The sequence below is a fragment of the Mus caroli genome, chromosome 12 (assembly GCF_900094665.2).
Source record: "Mus caroli chromosome 12, CAROLI_EIJ_v1.1, whole genome shotgun sequence".
Classification (NCBI taxonomy): Eukaryota; Metazoa; Chordata; class Mammalia; order Rodentia; family Muridae; genus Mus; species Mus caroli.
Genome location: NC_034581.1, coordinates 81,429,298 through 81,445,547, shown reverse-complemented (window position 1 = coordinate 81,445,547; position 16,250 = coordinate 81,429,298).

The window sequence follows — 16,250 nt, the reverse complement described above, 5'->3', positions numbered from 1 at the left end:
TGTCGTTCATTGATTGGCTGCAGCCCATCGGCCAGAGTTGTGCCTCGGACATGTCGTTCCCTGATTGGCTGCAGCCCATCGGCCGGAGTTGTCGTCACAGGAAGGGAGAGCACATGGGGTGGAAAGCTACCCAGGCACATGCGCAGCTTGCTTGTTTACTACTTAGAACACGGGTGTCAGTGCCATCAGCGCCATCTTGTAATGGCAAATGTGAGGACAGCTCCTTACAACACATTACCTTTGTTTACATGGAGGTGGGCACATGTGCCACATCACACACATAGAGACCACGCCATACGTGTAGAGGCCAAGTCACACACATGGAGGCCAGGTCACACGTGTAGAGGGCAGAGGATGACTTGGGTTTCTCTTCTTCCACCACGTGGGTCTCTGGAACCAAACTCGGTCAGGCTTGGCAGCAAGTACCTTTACCCACCGGGCCATCTCAATGCCCGCCCCCCCAGTTCTGATAGTATTTTGGAGGGAAAGGGGACGTTGAGACATGAGACAAGGAATGTAACTCAGGCTAGCTTAGAACTCACTAGCTAGCCCGGGTTGGCCTCCGACTCCCATGCGCTAAAATGACAAAATTGAGTCACCATACCCAAGTCTTAACCTTTTTTAAGTTGCATAGTTTCTAAGTTCACAATATTCCACAGCCATCAGAGCCATTCACCTCTGTGTCTCTTTTCATCTTGTAAACCTGAAACTCTAAGACCACTAGGCAGTCATTTCTTACCCTCCCCTCCCCTCCCTTTCATCTCTGAAAACAAGGATTATACTTCCTGTATCTGATTCTGACTAACTTCTTTTAAATTGCTTTTAATTTTTTTTCACCTGCATTGGTGTTCTGCCTGCATGTATGAGGGTGTTGGATGCCCTAGAATTGGAGATACAGGCAGTTGGGAGCTGCCATGTGGGTGCTGGGAATTGAACCCAGGTCCTCTGGAAGCGTTAAGGGCCCTTAACCTCTGAACCATCTCTCCAGTGCCCTTCTTTATTTATTTTATCTTATTTTATAGTGTTGGCTTGCATGTATGTTTACCACATGGTCACAGTACCTGCGAAGGTCAGAAGGTGTCAGATTCCTTGGGACTGGAGTTACAGATACTGTGGGCAGCCATGTGGGTGCTAGGAATTAAACCTGGGTCCTTTGCAAGAGCAACCAATGCTATTAACCACTGAGTCATCTCTTTTGTCCCCAGACTGACTTCTTCATCTCAGTAGACTCAGACGGTGTCTTTTACTATTGTGACTGACTTATTACATTTAACATAATGACCTAAACACACTGCTCCAGCTGGGTTCCCACAGGAGTTTCTGCCGTGGTTTTTTTTGTTGTTGTTCTTGTTGTTGTTTTGTTTTGTTTTTTGTCCTCCCTGTCTCTCTGTCTGCAGCAGAGAGGCTGCCGCTTGCCTGGTGACCTCCCTTCTCTTTCAGAGCTCAGGTGGGTCACTGCTTTTGCAGGGTACTTGGTTTTTACTCACTAGGACAGTGTCTTAGTCAGGGTTTCTATTCCTGCACAAACATGATGACCAAGAAGCAAGTTGGAGAGGAAAGGGTTTATTCAGCTTACACTTCCATACTGCTGTTCATCACCAAAGGAAGTCAGGACTGGAACTCAAGCAGGTCAGGAAGCAGGAGCTGAGCAGAGGCCACGGAGGGATNTTCTTTACTGGCTTNCNTCNCCTGGCTTGCTCAGCCTACTCTCTTATAGATCCCAAGACTACCAGCCCAGGGATGGTCCCACCCACAAGGGGCCTTTCCCCCTTGATCACTAATTGAGAAAATGCCTTACAGTTGGATCTCATGGAGGCATTTCCTCAACTGAAGCTCCTTTCTCTGTGATAACTCTAACTGTGTCAAGTTGACACAAAAATAGCCAGTACAGACAGCCTGCCCAATTCCAGGCTCCACACTTGCCTGCCCAGGAACTGGACATCTTGGTTTCCTTGGGGAATGTATTCATTGAGGTCTCCCGTCCACTTTTCTGTTGTCTGCCCTCTCCCCGTTGATTTGAAGCCTCATATTTCATCAGTTTTAGATGCTGCGATGACCTGCCCCTGCTCTGTGATGTGCCTCCTTATTGTCTTTACAGCCGTCCTGGGTGAACCAGTTCTTGAATGTTTAATGTGGTAAGATATGCTAAGATACGTCTCGTCCTTTTTTGAAGGTATTCTAGGTATTCTTTGCATCATGACTAAGAAATGTTTCCAAAACAGGCATAGTAACATATTCTTTCAATTCCAGAATTTGGGAGGCAGAGCCGGGTGAATCTCTGTGAGTTGAAGGTTAGCCTGGTCTTCAGAGTGAGTTCTAGGAAGCCAGACCTACATCATAAGACCTGTCTTAAGACACTGTCCTAAAAGGAAAAAAGTCCCTGGCCTTGGGAAATAACTCCATGTTAGGCCAGCAAAGCTGATGTCCTGATTTTGGGTCTCTGGAACCCACAGGGGAAGACAATTGACTCCCATACGTTGCTCTCTGACCTCCATTTGTGTGCCATAGTGTGTATACGCATACACACACAATATACTTGTTTCTGTTTGTTTGTTTTTAGTTTTTATTGGTTATTTTATTTATTTACATATCAAATGTTTTCTCCCTTCCCAGTTTTCCCTCCTATCCCCTCCTCCCGCCCCCTGCCTCTATGAGGGTGCTCCCCTACCCTTCCACCCACTCCTGCCTCAGCAGCCTAGCGGTCCTCTCTCCTGGATCATCAAGCCTCCACTGGATCAAGGGGCTCTTCTCCCAGTGATGCCAGATAAGGCCATCCTCTGCTACATATCCAGCTGGAGCCATGGGTCCCCCCATGTGTACTCCTTGGTTGGTGGTTTAGTCCCTGGCAGCTCTGGGGAGTCTGGTTGGTTGATATTGTTGTTTTCCTTTGAGGCTGCAAACCCCTTCAGCTCCTACATTCCTTGCTCTAACTTCCCCATTGGGGTCCCCGCACTCAATCTAATGTTTGACTGTTTATATCTGCATCTATATTGGTCAGGATCTGGCAGAGCCTCTCAGGAGACAGCTGTATCAGGTTCCTACCAGCAAGCACTTCTTGGCATCCGCAGTAGTGTCTCTGGGTTTGGTGTCTGCATGTGGGATGGATCCCCAGGTGGGGCAGTCTCTGGATGACCTTTCCTTCAGTCTCTGCTCTACTCTTTGTCCCTGTATTTCCTTTAGACAAGAGCAGTTCTGGGTTAAAATTTTGGAGATGGGTGGGTGGCCCCATCCCTCAACCAGAGAGGGCCATACCTAACCTCTGGATATGGTCTCGACAAGTTCTCCCTTCCCTTTGTGGGGTATTTCAGCTAATGCCATCCTGTGGGGTCCTGGGAGGCTCTTGCTTTCCTGGCATCTGGAACTTTCTGGTTGCAACCTCCTGTTCCCCATGCCCCATTGCTCCACACCTCTGTTCAATGTTCTGACCCTCTCTGTACATCTCCTCCATCCCCTCCCATACCTGATTCTTCCCCTCTTTTTCCCCTCCCCCTCTTCTCTTCCTCCCAAGTCCCTCCCACCCTCTACTTTCCTTGATGATTTTGTTCCCCCTTCTAAGTAGGACTGAAACATTCATTCCTTGGACTTCCTTCCTCTTGTGCTTCATGTGGTCCATGGGTTGTATCATGGGTATTCCACGCTCTTTGCCTAATATCCACTTATCAGTGAGTACTTACAATGTGTGTTCTTTTGTGACTGAGTTACCTCACTCAGCATGATATTTTCTAGATTCATCCATTTGCCTGCAAATTCCATGAAGTCATTGTTTTTAATAGCTGAGTAGTACTCCACTGTGTAAATGTACCACATTTTCTGTATCCATTCCTCTGTTGAGGGACATCTGGGTTCTTTTCAGCTTCTGGCTATTATAAATAAGGCTGCTATGAACATAGCAGAGCATGTGTCCTTATTACAAGTTGGAGCATCTTCTGGGTATATGCCCAGGAGTGGTATAGCTGGGTCCTCAGGTAGTAATATGTCCAATTTTCTGAGGAACTGCCAAACTGATTTCCAGTGTGGTTATACCAGCTTGCAATCCCACCAGCACTAGAGGAGTGTTCCTCTTTCTCCACATCCTTGCCAGCATCTGCTGTCAGATGAGTTTTTGATCTTAGCCATTCTGACTGGTGTGAGATGGAATTTGCATTTCCCTAATGACTAGGAATGTTGAACATTTCTTTGGGTGGTTATTAAAGAATAGTGATTGCTACTCTCTGTTGTTTTTGTTGTTAGAGGTGGAATTATGTTTGTGTGGTGATCTTTTGGGTTTGTTGAAAGATTATTTTCTTGCTTTTTCTAGGGTGTAGTTTCCCTCCCTGTGTTGGAGTTTTCCATCTATTACCCTTTATAGGGCTAAATTTGTGGAAAGATATTGTGTAAATTTGGTTTTGTCATGGAATATCTTGTTTTCTCCATCTATGATAATTGAGAGTTTTGCTGGGTATAGTAGCCTAGGCTGGCATTTGTGTTCTCTTAGGGTCTGTATGACATCTGTCCAGGATCTTCTAGCTTTCATAGTATCTGTGAGAAGTCAGGGGTAATTCTGATAGTTCTGCCTTTATATGTTACTTGACCTTTCCCCTTACTGCTTTTAATATTCTTTGTGCATTTGGTGTTTTGATTATTATGTGACGGGAGGAATTTCTTTTCTGGTCTAGTCTGTTTGAAGTTCTGTAGGCTTCTTCTATGTTTATGGGCATCTCTTTCTTTATGTTAGGGAATTTTTTTCCTATAATTTTGTTGAAGATATTTACTGGCCCTTTAAGTTGGGAATCTTCACTCTCTTCTATACCTATTATCTTTAGGTTTGGTCTTTTCATTGTGTCTTGGATTTCCTGGATGTTTTGGGTTAGGAGCTTTTTGCATTTTGCATTTTCTTTGACTGTTGTGTTAATGTTTTCTATGGTATCTTCTGCCCCTGAGATTCTCTCTTCTATCTCTTGTATTCTGTTGGTGATGCTTGCATCTATGGCTCCTGATCTCTTTCCTAGGTTTTCTATTTCCAGAGTTGTCTCCCTTTGTGATGTCTTCATTATTTCTATTTCCATTTTTAGATCCTGGATGTTTTTATTTCATTCCTTCACCTGCTTGGTTGTGTTTTCCTGTAATTCTTTAAGGAATTTTTATGTTTCATCTTTAAGGGCTTCTAGCTGTTTACCTGTGTTCTTCTGTATTTCTTTAAGGGAGTTATTTATGTCCTCCTTAAAGTCCTGTATCACCATCATGAGATGTGTGAAAGACTCCATTTCAAAATTGAGGTTGAGAGTGATCAAAGAAGACACTCCATGTTCATCTCTGCCCACCCCACCCTCACTGACACACATGTTTTTACTGTCCCCACCCCCAGCCAACAACAACAAGGAAAATAGTCTTCCTGGACCAAAGAGATTAAACAATCATATTAAAAACAAAACAAAACAACAACAGCAACAAAACCATGTGGCTATTACTGCTCTGTTCAGGGCTGATACAAGACATGAGGGATGCAGTCACTAAAACCATTGTCAGGCAGGGGTGGGACTGGGGAACTCACAACAACAAAGGCTGATATTCAGCTGGTGTCTTTACTGCTTGCTTTCTTTGGTTAAGCCTTTCCCTGGCTGATGCCAGTGTTGTGGTTCCACAAAGGTCTGCTCTACCAGTGTACTTGGCACGTTTGTGAGTCTTTGTGGTCCTCCTGCCTCTGCCTCTTCAGCACATCCTTCTGGGGTTTGTTAGCACAACCAGCCGGGAATAGATATATCATATGGTGTATTTTGACTTAATAAAAGCAATCAAATAATCAAACCAAGACCTCCAAACAACCACCACAGTTACTACCAAGAAAAATCCTACAAAACTCAACAATAACCGCAATAAAAAAGCACAGCTTTTAGGAGACCCCCAGAAAAGAAAAATATTTCTTTTCTAATTAAAAAACAAGTGGGCTGGTGAGATGGCTCAATGGGTAAGAGCACTCGACTGTTCTTCTGAAGCTCCGGAGTTCAAATCCCAGCAACCACATGGTGGCTCACAACCATCTGTAACGAGATCTGACTCCCTTTTCTGGAGTGTCTGAAGACAGCTACAGTGTACTTACATGTAATCAATAAATAAATCTTTAAAAAAAAAAAAAGTATGCCCGGGAGAGATCCTTCCGGTTTCTGTCTGTGCCCCGGACCTGACTCTGTGCCACACAGCTCTCCATACCCAAATCCCGCTGAGAGAGAGCTGGTCTCCCAGGAGTGCTGACACACCTGAGCACAGGTAAGACCACCACTTCTGTTCAAATACCTGGCCCAAAAGGGACCTGCCTGGAGCCCTCAGGACACAGGAACAGTTCCCTAGCCTGGCTGACAGAGCTCTGGGGCCTGCCTGTCTTTGTCCCTCCCACATCCTGCTGTTTGTTGTCACTTTATATGGATGCTGTAGACTGAACTCAGGTTGTCATGCTCGGTGGCAGCCACTCAGCTATTTTCCTCCTGAAGCCGAAGCCAGCCGTCTTCCCAGACTCTTCCTCCCCATTCTTCTCACATTCCCTCACTTTGCAGCCAGGCTGGTTGTGAGTGTCGCATCCTTCTGTCTCAGCCTGCCACGTGCCTGCCGGCCGCCTGGCTGGGCTTGCTGCTTCATCTCACCTGCCTGGGAACTGTCTCGGGACTGAGACTCTCAGGAGACTGGAACAGGAAGATGTATATTTTGAATTTAACCTGGGCTACATAACAAGTACCTATCTCAAGGCTAGCAAATCGAGGTGCTTTGAGAAAAAGTGGGTTTAAAATTTTATGTTATTTAGCATAGTATGAAAGTAACTGTTTCCTTGTGTGAAATCTTCAGACCATTCAATGCTGCATTGTGAATGAAAATTCTCCTTGCCCCAGTACAGACAGCATTTCAACAGTTGCGTAATATGTTATTGTATAGAAATGTCATAATATTAAACCAGCCCTGTTTCTTCCTTTCTTTGTTTCTATTATTAAAAATGCAATATTGAAACTTCTTCCATATTAACATTTTCTCTTATTCTTCTAAAATGATATTTTAATAACCTATGACTATCATGGTAATGTGTCTATTTTTTTTTTTTTAGTTCAGAAATCATAAAAACCTTTAAATCTGAGGCCATTGGGACTAGTAGATGGCTGATTAATCTTTAAAATATGGCAAAATGGGGCTGGTGAGATGGCTCAGTGGGTAAGAGCACCGGACTGCTCTTCCGAAGGTCCAGAGTTCTAATCCCAGCAACCACATGGTGGCTCAGAACCATCCGTAACGAGATCTGGCGCCCTCTTCTGGAGTGTCTGAAGACAGCTACAGTGTACTTACATGTAATAAAATAAATAAATCTTATAAAATAAAATAAAATATGGTAAAATGAACACTCATTAGAGAAGAATTTTAGGTTGCACCGTTTGCTACCTAGACTGATCTGGAGAATAGAGAGAGGAACAAAATGTCTGTGTGCTTTCTGTAAACATGTGTGTGTATGTGTGTATGTGTGTATATGTGTGTGTATGTGTGTATATGTGTGTATATGTGTATATATGTGTGTATGTGTGTGTGTATGTGTGTATATGTGTGTATGTGTGTATGTGTGTGGTGTGTGTGTAGGTGTGTATATGTGTGTATGTATGTGTGTTTATGTGTGTGTATATGTGTGTATGTGTATGTATGTGTGTGTATATGTGTGTATGTGTATATGTGTGTGGTGTGTGTGTATGTGTGTATGTGTGTGGTGTGTGTGTATGTGTGTATGTGTGTGTATGTGTGTATGTGTGTGTATGTGTGTGTATGTGTGTGTATGTGTGTGGTGTGTGTGTGTGTGTATGTGTGTGTATGTGTGTGGTGTGTGTGTATGTGTGTGGTGTGTGTATATGTGTGTGGTGTGTGTGTATGTGTGTGTATGTGTGTATATGTGTGTGTGTGGGTGTGTTATAAGTTCAGATACCCAGAGAGTCCCGAAGAGCGCTTCAGATCTTCCTGGGCTAGAGCTATAGGCAGTTGTGAGCCACCAGGCGTGCATACTAGGAACCAAACTCAGGTCCCTGCCAAAGCAGCAAAAGCTCTTAACTGCTGCGCCATCTCTCCAGACCCCATGTCTGCATCACCCTGTTTGAAGCTTACAGAACACAGAATACAATATGCAACAACCATCTCGCATATATAAAAAACAACTCACCGTTTACAAGTCCCCCCCACTCCCCACCCCATCCTGGCTACTGCCTGTGGATCTGTGCTTCGGGGCAGAGTTCCTGGGCCGGGCTGCGGCAGATGGTTTTGATGTGTCTCTCTGGGCACACCCACCCCACAGGAAACATGCAGTTTGGAAGCAATGCCATGAAAACATTTTTTCTCCTCTTCATCGGGCTTTTATACAATGTCGCAAATGTTCAAGGAAACCTGTTTAGTCACTAGCTGATCCATTCAGCCAACAGAACAGAGACTTCAGGGGACATACACAACAATACAATGTGTAGTTTAAAAATTAGTCCATGGAAGGCACTGCACAAACCTTCAACAACTATAACAAGTGAACTAACAGATTCTGGGGTGGGGAGAGTTGCTACAGTACAATAGTTAGATGTCCACCTTACAACAACAACAATAACAATAGCAAGCAAGATATGAAGAGAAATTAAAAAAAAAAAACCTGGCCCATAAATAGGATGGTAATGAATAGAGGTAGTCTGGACATTGGCCTTGCTTTAAAAGGGCTCGGGCTACCTTTTAAATTTTGTTCTGTGTATGTCTAATGCTCCCCTGAAGCCCTGAACAATTTTATATTCCCATGTCTGCTGCCAATCAAGTCTCTGAACTAGCGCCTCATTCTAGAGTTTCCCCCTTTGCTGTGTCAACGGTGTGATGCTGTTGTCTTTCGACTTCTGTTGTCATTAGTGAGGTCAGAAGTGTGATTATAGCCGGGCGTGGTGGCGCACGCCTTTAATCCCAGCACTCGGGAGACAGAGGCAGGCGGATTTCTGAGTTCGAGGCCAGCCTGGTCTACAAAGTGAGTTCCAGGACACCCAGGGCTACACAGAGAAACCCTGTCTCGAAAAACCAAAAAAAAAAAAAGTGTGATTATCAGGGCTGAAGAGATAGCTTGCTCCGTGGCATTTGCAGAGGACCTGGCTTCTACTGCCAGCCCCCACGTGGCAGCTTTCAACCATCATAACTCCAGTCCCAGGAGACTGACCCGGGTGAGCACTGTGCTGCACATGGCACACATATATACATGCAGGCAAAGCGCGTATATACATAAAATAATACGTACGGAACGTTTCTAAGAAATTCAACTAGCTTTCCCCCTCGTGTGTCTTTCTCCCCGAGTCACACCAATTTTCTTCTTTGTATCTCTGGGGTTTTTTTGTCGTTTAAAGACTATTTGCTTTGTGTGCTTTGCACTGGACTCTGCGTTCCTTCGTATTTTGGGGTCTGTGGATTTATGTTCTGTCATCAAATTGGGAAAACAATATCAATCATTATTGTCCCAATACATCCCTATTTCTCCAAGAGTTTCATGACATGTGGGTTACTCTAAGTGACACTGGCTGCAGTAACTCACATCTTTTCAGCCTTTCTGTCTCTTTAGAAGTCATCTACACCTCCTGGGGAACCCCAAAGCCCTTCCCTGAAGAGTTCAATCTCTGTAAAACACTCCCACACACACACACTATTTTTTTTTTTAACTTAGGGATTTATCTGTACCTTTGAGAAACATGAACAGTCTAGAGATATGAATGCGCTGGGAGCTATAGATACATGCCTAGTACCTTTGAAGCTTGGGTCCAAAACACACACACACACAGAGAGAGAGAGACAGAGAGAGACAGAGAGAGACAGAGAGAGACAGAGAGAGACAGAGAGAGACAGAGAGAGACAGAGAGAGACAGAGATGAGAAACAGAGACAAAGACAGAGACAGACACAGACAGACAGAGACAGACAGACAGACAGAAAGAGACAGAAAGACAGAGAGACAGCAGGGTTAGGGGGTGTTACTTCTTGTGGACAGATGAAGAAGGCAATGAGAAGCCTACCAATAATTTAACCGTACTGTGAATATTTTATTTCTTAAACTGGTGGCAAGATAACAGACAAGATATTTTATAAGGCTTTGGTTTTAATTATCACATATTTTAAAAACACATAAGGCCCTGTTATTTTAGAGACATTAGAGTCTCTAAAAGCAAACAGGGAAGTACTGACATAAGATATTTGGGCTCAGGAACGCTTGGGGTGTAGGTGTGAACCCTAACACTAGCCCTGTTTTCCAGAGATGCTCTCGTGTTCCACAGGCACAGCTGAAGGGCCCCAGTGCTAGAATGAGCGGATGCAGGTTGTTGGCTGCCGATACCCACAGGCCTGTGCTTGGTCCAGCACCTCTGACCTAGGCTGGCATGACCTGCTCATCATACTCAACCCTGCCCTTGTTTCCAGGATGTTATCAGTGTGCGGGAAAGTCTGGGTAATCGTTGAGAGCCTTTGGGCTGTGGTGAGATTTGTCTTGCTTTATTTTCTCCCTTTGGCACAGCAATGCTTAGTATGCTCAGCTTTGCTCCCCCTGCCCATCAGGATCTTTCCACTCCCCAAAGAAACCCCTCCTTGCCTCCAGGGCCTCAGAGCAGGGTAGCTTCCAGCCTCAACCTTTGGCAAGGCATTTCCAAATGACAACAGCAGTAATAGTTATCTCTACTATGGAACTCTTAATATGCATTGATCCTTCCCATCCAATAGGGCAGTGGTTCTCAACCTTCCTAACCCTCCAATACAGCTCCTCATGTGGTGGTGACCCCCAAACCATAAAATTACTTTCATTGCTACTTTATAACTGTAATTTTGCTACTGTTATGAACCATAATGTAAATATCTGATTTCCGGTGGTCTTAGGCGACTCCTATGAAAGGGTTGTTCAGTCTCTGAAGTGGATGTGACCCACTGGTTATGAGGAGCCTCTGCAATAGGAAGACATCATTATTTTGTTGAACTGTTTTCAAGACAGGGTTTTACTCTGTGAGCCCACGGTGACCTCTAGCTCTTGACTTAGTTTGCCACGCTCCGGGATCCTAGGTGCGAGGCAACATGCAGAGCTTAGGAAATAACTTGTTATAGTTCTCCTTTGACTGTCTGTATGTTGTCTCCAGCGAGGGACACGCGGCTGCTGTCCTCACAGATGAGGAGACTGAAGTGCGGTTAGTTGGGCTGGAGGTCACACCACCAGGCAGTAACCCAGCTAAGCCTGCACCCCAGATTTCTCTCTGTATATGAAAGAGGGATGAGTATCTGAAAGGTAGCCAGGACACAGCAAGGAACAATGAATTACTGTAGCTTTAAACATCTGGGTTTGGGGGAGTTTGCCACGCATTCCTGTGCGCCTGAAACGCATGTTGGAAAATTAGATTGCAGACGAATATTTTGACATGAAAATCTTCAGTGTATGAAGTGGAAAAATAGAGGCTCCAAAACAGTATTGCCCTAGGATTCCTTTGCTGTTGAAGAAAGCACACGAGGCCGTTGAGAGCATGAGCGGCTCTTGCAGGGGACCAGGTTCGGTTACAAAATAGAGGTAACTATTACTGCTGCTGTTGTCATTTGGAAATGCCTTGCCAAAGGTTGAGGCCAGAAGGTTAGAACCACTTGTGATTCCAGCTCCAGGGGATTTGATACCCTTTGGGTGGTGGATGCTATTAATTGGAGTCCACAAGATGGCAGAGTATCAAACATGGCTCTCTCTAGAGAGAGAGGCAGGAATCTCTCTAGACCACATCACCTCATGGGACATCAGTGCACCAGGACCAGAACCAGAACCAGAACCAGGACCAGGACCCACTCCCATTACTCTGCAGGTCACCAGAATCCCTCCACTCCTGCCCACAGCAGATGAGAACCCACAGAGCCAGCACTCACAACACAGACAAGGCCATGCACGTGCTATGAAGTAAGGCCCTGCTATAGAGATGAATGAATGTCACATTGTTCAAAAATTATGGATTTTAAGACAGCAGATTAATACAACAAACAGAAGACCATTCTGAGTCTGGAGCCCTATGGGACCACCTTTCTTTCAAGCTTCTCTGACCCTTTTTGGAGGAGTCGGCTGCTCAAAGAGAGAGGCAGCCTAGCGGGGAAGAGCAACATCCCCGTAGCCCCGGGAACGGGAAAGATGAAAATGAAGAGAGGTAATTAGGCTAGCCAGGGTCAATGGATGGGGTCCTGTGCTGACCTCTGCCAGGCTAGGGTGCAGGCTTCTCCTGTGGGTCCAGTAAAGGTCACTGTGGAGGAATGTCAGTGGAACTGAGAGGGTATTGGGAAAAGTACAGCCAGAGCCTCCCCCTTTCCATGTCCCCATGAAAACTCAACCACACCCCCCACCCAGGGGCTTCCCACAGAGCTGCCGGGGCTGTGCAGTCCAGGCCCAGGGAGCCAGACCTCTGCAGCTCTCACCCACCCTCATCCTACCCCAACCTCCAATGCTAAAAAGTGGAAGAATAAGGATAGAGGGAGAAACAGCAGCCCCGACTCCCTTCCTAGTCTTGCCTGATTCTAACGCGTCAGGGAGGTAGCCTATAATTGCTTGTGATATTTGGTGTTCTAATTGGACTAAGCTAATCTGGATTTTTAATACCTGAAGGTGCCCAGAAAGCTGGTAAATCTCTCAGGAATATTGCTCAGGGACAGAAGAGGAGATTTAAGAAAATATAGTTGAAGGCTGTGATTACAGACAGAGGGACAAGGGTTCTTGCTGGCATTTGCTGTGGGGCTTTTCTATAATCAGGGCCTGTGGATGGAAATACTCCTAAGAAGATGTGTGCGGGTGTCTATCGAACAGCAACTAGACGTGGAGATTTTATACTGACAAAAAGCAGCTTTGACGAGAGTAGTCATGACATCCACCATGCAGCTGCTCCCGGAGTCCTGCTCACTGGGTCATACACACACAGGCAGCTCCTGTCTGTGGATCAGCCTGGCTCAATCTCCCCCAACCCCATACCCCCAGCACAAGGCCAGACTCAGGACCACTCTGGCTCAACCTGTTCCCACCTCCCATGCCCCCCTCCCCCATATCCGCAGGACAAAGCCAGTCTTGTGTATACCTCCCTATCGGAGCTCACTTCAGAATCAGGACTGCAGGCACATGGGAGGGGATGCCCTTATGTTTAGATCTGCCCACTGTCCTGGGAACCTGCTGGTGCAGTGTCATTCTGAGGTAACCACAGGGGCAGGATAGGAGAGAGAGAAAGGATCCTGGGAATGGGACTGGGGGCGGGGGATGGAGAAACAGCAGAAGGAGAGTGGCCAGCAGTGGTTTGCCTTTGTATCTGTTGGGGGGGAAAACTGCTCTCTGCTGAGAGGGGCTTCATTGCCTTAAGCTAGAAGTGAAGGGCGCATGTGCACGCACGTGCGTATGCGTGCGTGTGTGCGTGTGCGTGTGCGTGTGCGTGTGTGTGTGTGTGTATCTGTGTGCTGTATGTGTCTATTTGTTGTGTCTGTATCTGCAGATGTGTCTGTGTGTGCGTGCATGTGTGTGCATACTTGTATGTATGTATATGTCTGACTATCTGTGTCTGTGTGTATCTCCCTGTCTGTCTCTCGGTCTCTCTGTCTGTCTGTCTCTCTCTCTCTTTGTGTCTATGAGTGTATGTCTGTATGTGTCTATTTGCTATGTCTGTATTTGCAGGTGTGTCTGCGTGTGCATGCATGTGTGTATGCACATGCTTGTGTGTATGTATGTATGTATGTGTCTATGCCTGACTATCTGTGTCTGTGTGTATGTTTCTGTCTCTCTGTCTCTCTCTGTCTGTGTGTGTGTGTGTGTGTGTGTGTGACACACTCATTCACTCTCCCTTTCAAAGTCAGCCTGGCTCCCTCCCTTGGATACTTAGTGGGAATGATTCAGCAAGAAAGCCAGCCTGCTTCCCACGCACCTGAGGCTCCCTCACCTCCTCCCAGGTGCACCCACACTGGCTGGCATAAGGACCTGGATCGCTCACCAAGAACTTAAAGGCTGTGCCTCTTACCACCAGCCTTGAGGAGGGGCTGGTCCTCCCACCAGCCTTGAGGAGGGGCTGGTCCTCCCACCAGCCTTGAGGAGGGGCTGGTCCCCCCACCAGCCTTGAGGAGGGGCTGGTCCTCCCAGACAGCGTGAAGCTTCCCCTGGCTCCTTCCAGTTGCCTGTTAAGAGGATTCCCAAGTTACCTGCTCACACTGGATCTCTTCACTATAACCTTCGTGGGTGCTGTGCTCACCTACAAATTTAGTAAAGGGGGAGAGGGAGTGCTGGCCCAGCACTCATTCACCCAGATGTGACAGATGTGCATGCCCACATGGTCTCAAAGGTCAGAGCTGGGACACTGTCTAAAGGACCACAGGAAGCAGGGATGAAGAGGAGCAAGCTGCAGCTGGAAACAACCTACGCTCATCTGGGAGAACATAGTACATTATATAAACGACGGTGCAGATATATGGTGGGGCACGGTGCAGATATCCAATACACAGGACTCCAGTGCATGCAAAGAGGCGGGGCAGTCACAGAGGAGAGCAGCCAGAAAGCAGAGAGCTGAGGCTGGGGGGCGGGGGTCAGGGCGTGCACGGGCTTGCTTATAGCCAGCCCTCAGGGAGGGAGAAGAAACTGAAGGCCATAGTTGCCCCTAGTGAGGGGAGTAAGAGACGAGGGATGGAGGGGGAAGACCTGCGCTCCTGGGACCTTTCCATGCACTGGAGTGCAGGCTCTGAAAGAGAGAAGCCATCATATTGTTAAAAATCACATTCAGACCGGAGAACTCAGACTCCTCACCTAGCCATACAAGGGCACTGCCTCGCTGCTGAGTTCTGAGCTCTCCTATGCTGGGAACCTACCCAGAGCTTCACACAGGTTAGACAAGTGCTCTGCCCGTGAGCTATATCCTCATTTCCCTCCCCCAACTCCTTCTACCCCAGATAGGCCTCGACCTCTCGGTCTTCCTGCTTTAGCCTCTTGAGTAGCTGTGGGATTTCAGGCTTGCATCACTAGGCCTGGCTTTTTACAGAGTTTGAACTAAGGTGTGCATATATGTATAGAGATGTGTGTCTGTGGATGTGAGTGGGATTGTGCATGTGTGTGTGCATGTGTGCACATGTGTGCGTGCGTGTGTGTGTGTGTGTGTGTGTGTGTGTGTGTGTGTGTGTGTGTATCCCACCATCATGGATAAAACATGAAGGCATTATGGGCCTTAGAGTCAAAAGTCTGATTCCCAGAGATGCCAGCCAGGAGCTGGGAGACAGAACAGTATACGCCTTCAGCTTCCAGGCTCCTCCTGTCAAACAGGCCCTAGGACACCAGAGGTGTGGGGCTGGCCTCAGGGAACATGGAAACCCATCTGTGAGAATCAGCCACTACTGGGGTCATCCCTTTACATATACCCTACAGGGCTAAAGTCCAGACGCTGTAGCAGGAAGGAGCCACCAGCAGGGACCTAAGTATTCTGAAAAAGAAAAAAAAAAAGAACAAAGGACCTGGTGGGGATGGAGTCTCTCACCACGAGCTATCATAAGCAAGGAGAAGGCGTGTGGCAGGTCAGGACGCTATGACTAAGAGCAGCATGGAAACCACCTGTTCAGCTCACCAAGGCAACCATAGTCGCCTGTCCCTGCTGTTGCCAGCACAGCACCCCCAGCCCTGGCAGTGACAGGAACTGCATTTCAGTGAGAGAGAGAGAGAGAGAGAGAGAGAGAGAGAGAGGCAGTAATGAGAGAGGTGTCCCTGCTGATACAGAGATGCCACTCAGGGGCTGGTAAGGACAAGACTGCAGGCTGCTTAGGCCAGAGTCCAGGCTATGAGACACTGGCCATGGTGACAATGGTGACATATATTTAAATGCAGAGTGGAAATGGCCCAGGGTTCTATGTGAGAAATTCTTCCTCTGTAATGTTTTAATTATCGGGTTCTTGCTTTGTTAATTTACACCAAGGGGTCTGGGCGTAGAAACACAGGGATTCTGTAAGCAGGAGGTGCCACCTCATCGGCAAAATGTGGCCCATCCGTAACCACTGTCCTGCTTTCCCAGGAGCAGACTTGGAGATTTCAGCTAGGTTTAGGAGTGAAGACCCATTCATCTCAACCATTGCTATGTCTGGGTTTGGTTATTTGATTAAATCTCAGCCAGTGGCAGCCACATGGGAATGACATGAACCAGAAAGGGGTGCCCTATCAGAGGAGAGACAGCCCTTGCCCCTCTTCCTTGTGAGCAGCCTTGAGGACTGTGTGTTGGAAGCTATGACAAAAGAATGCCAGTCGCTGCA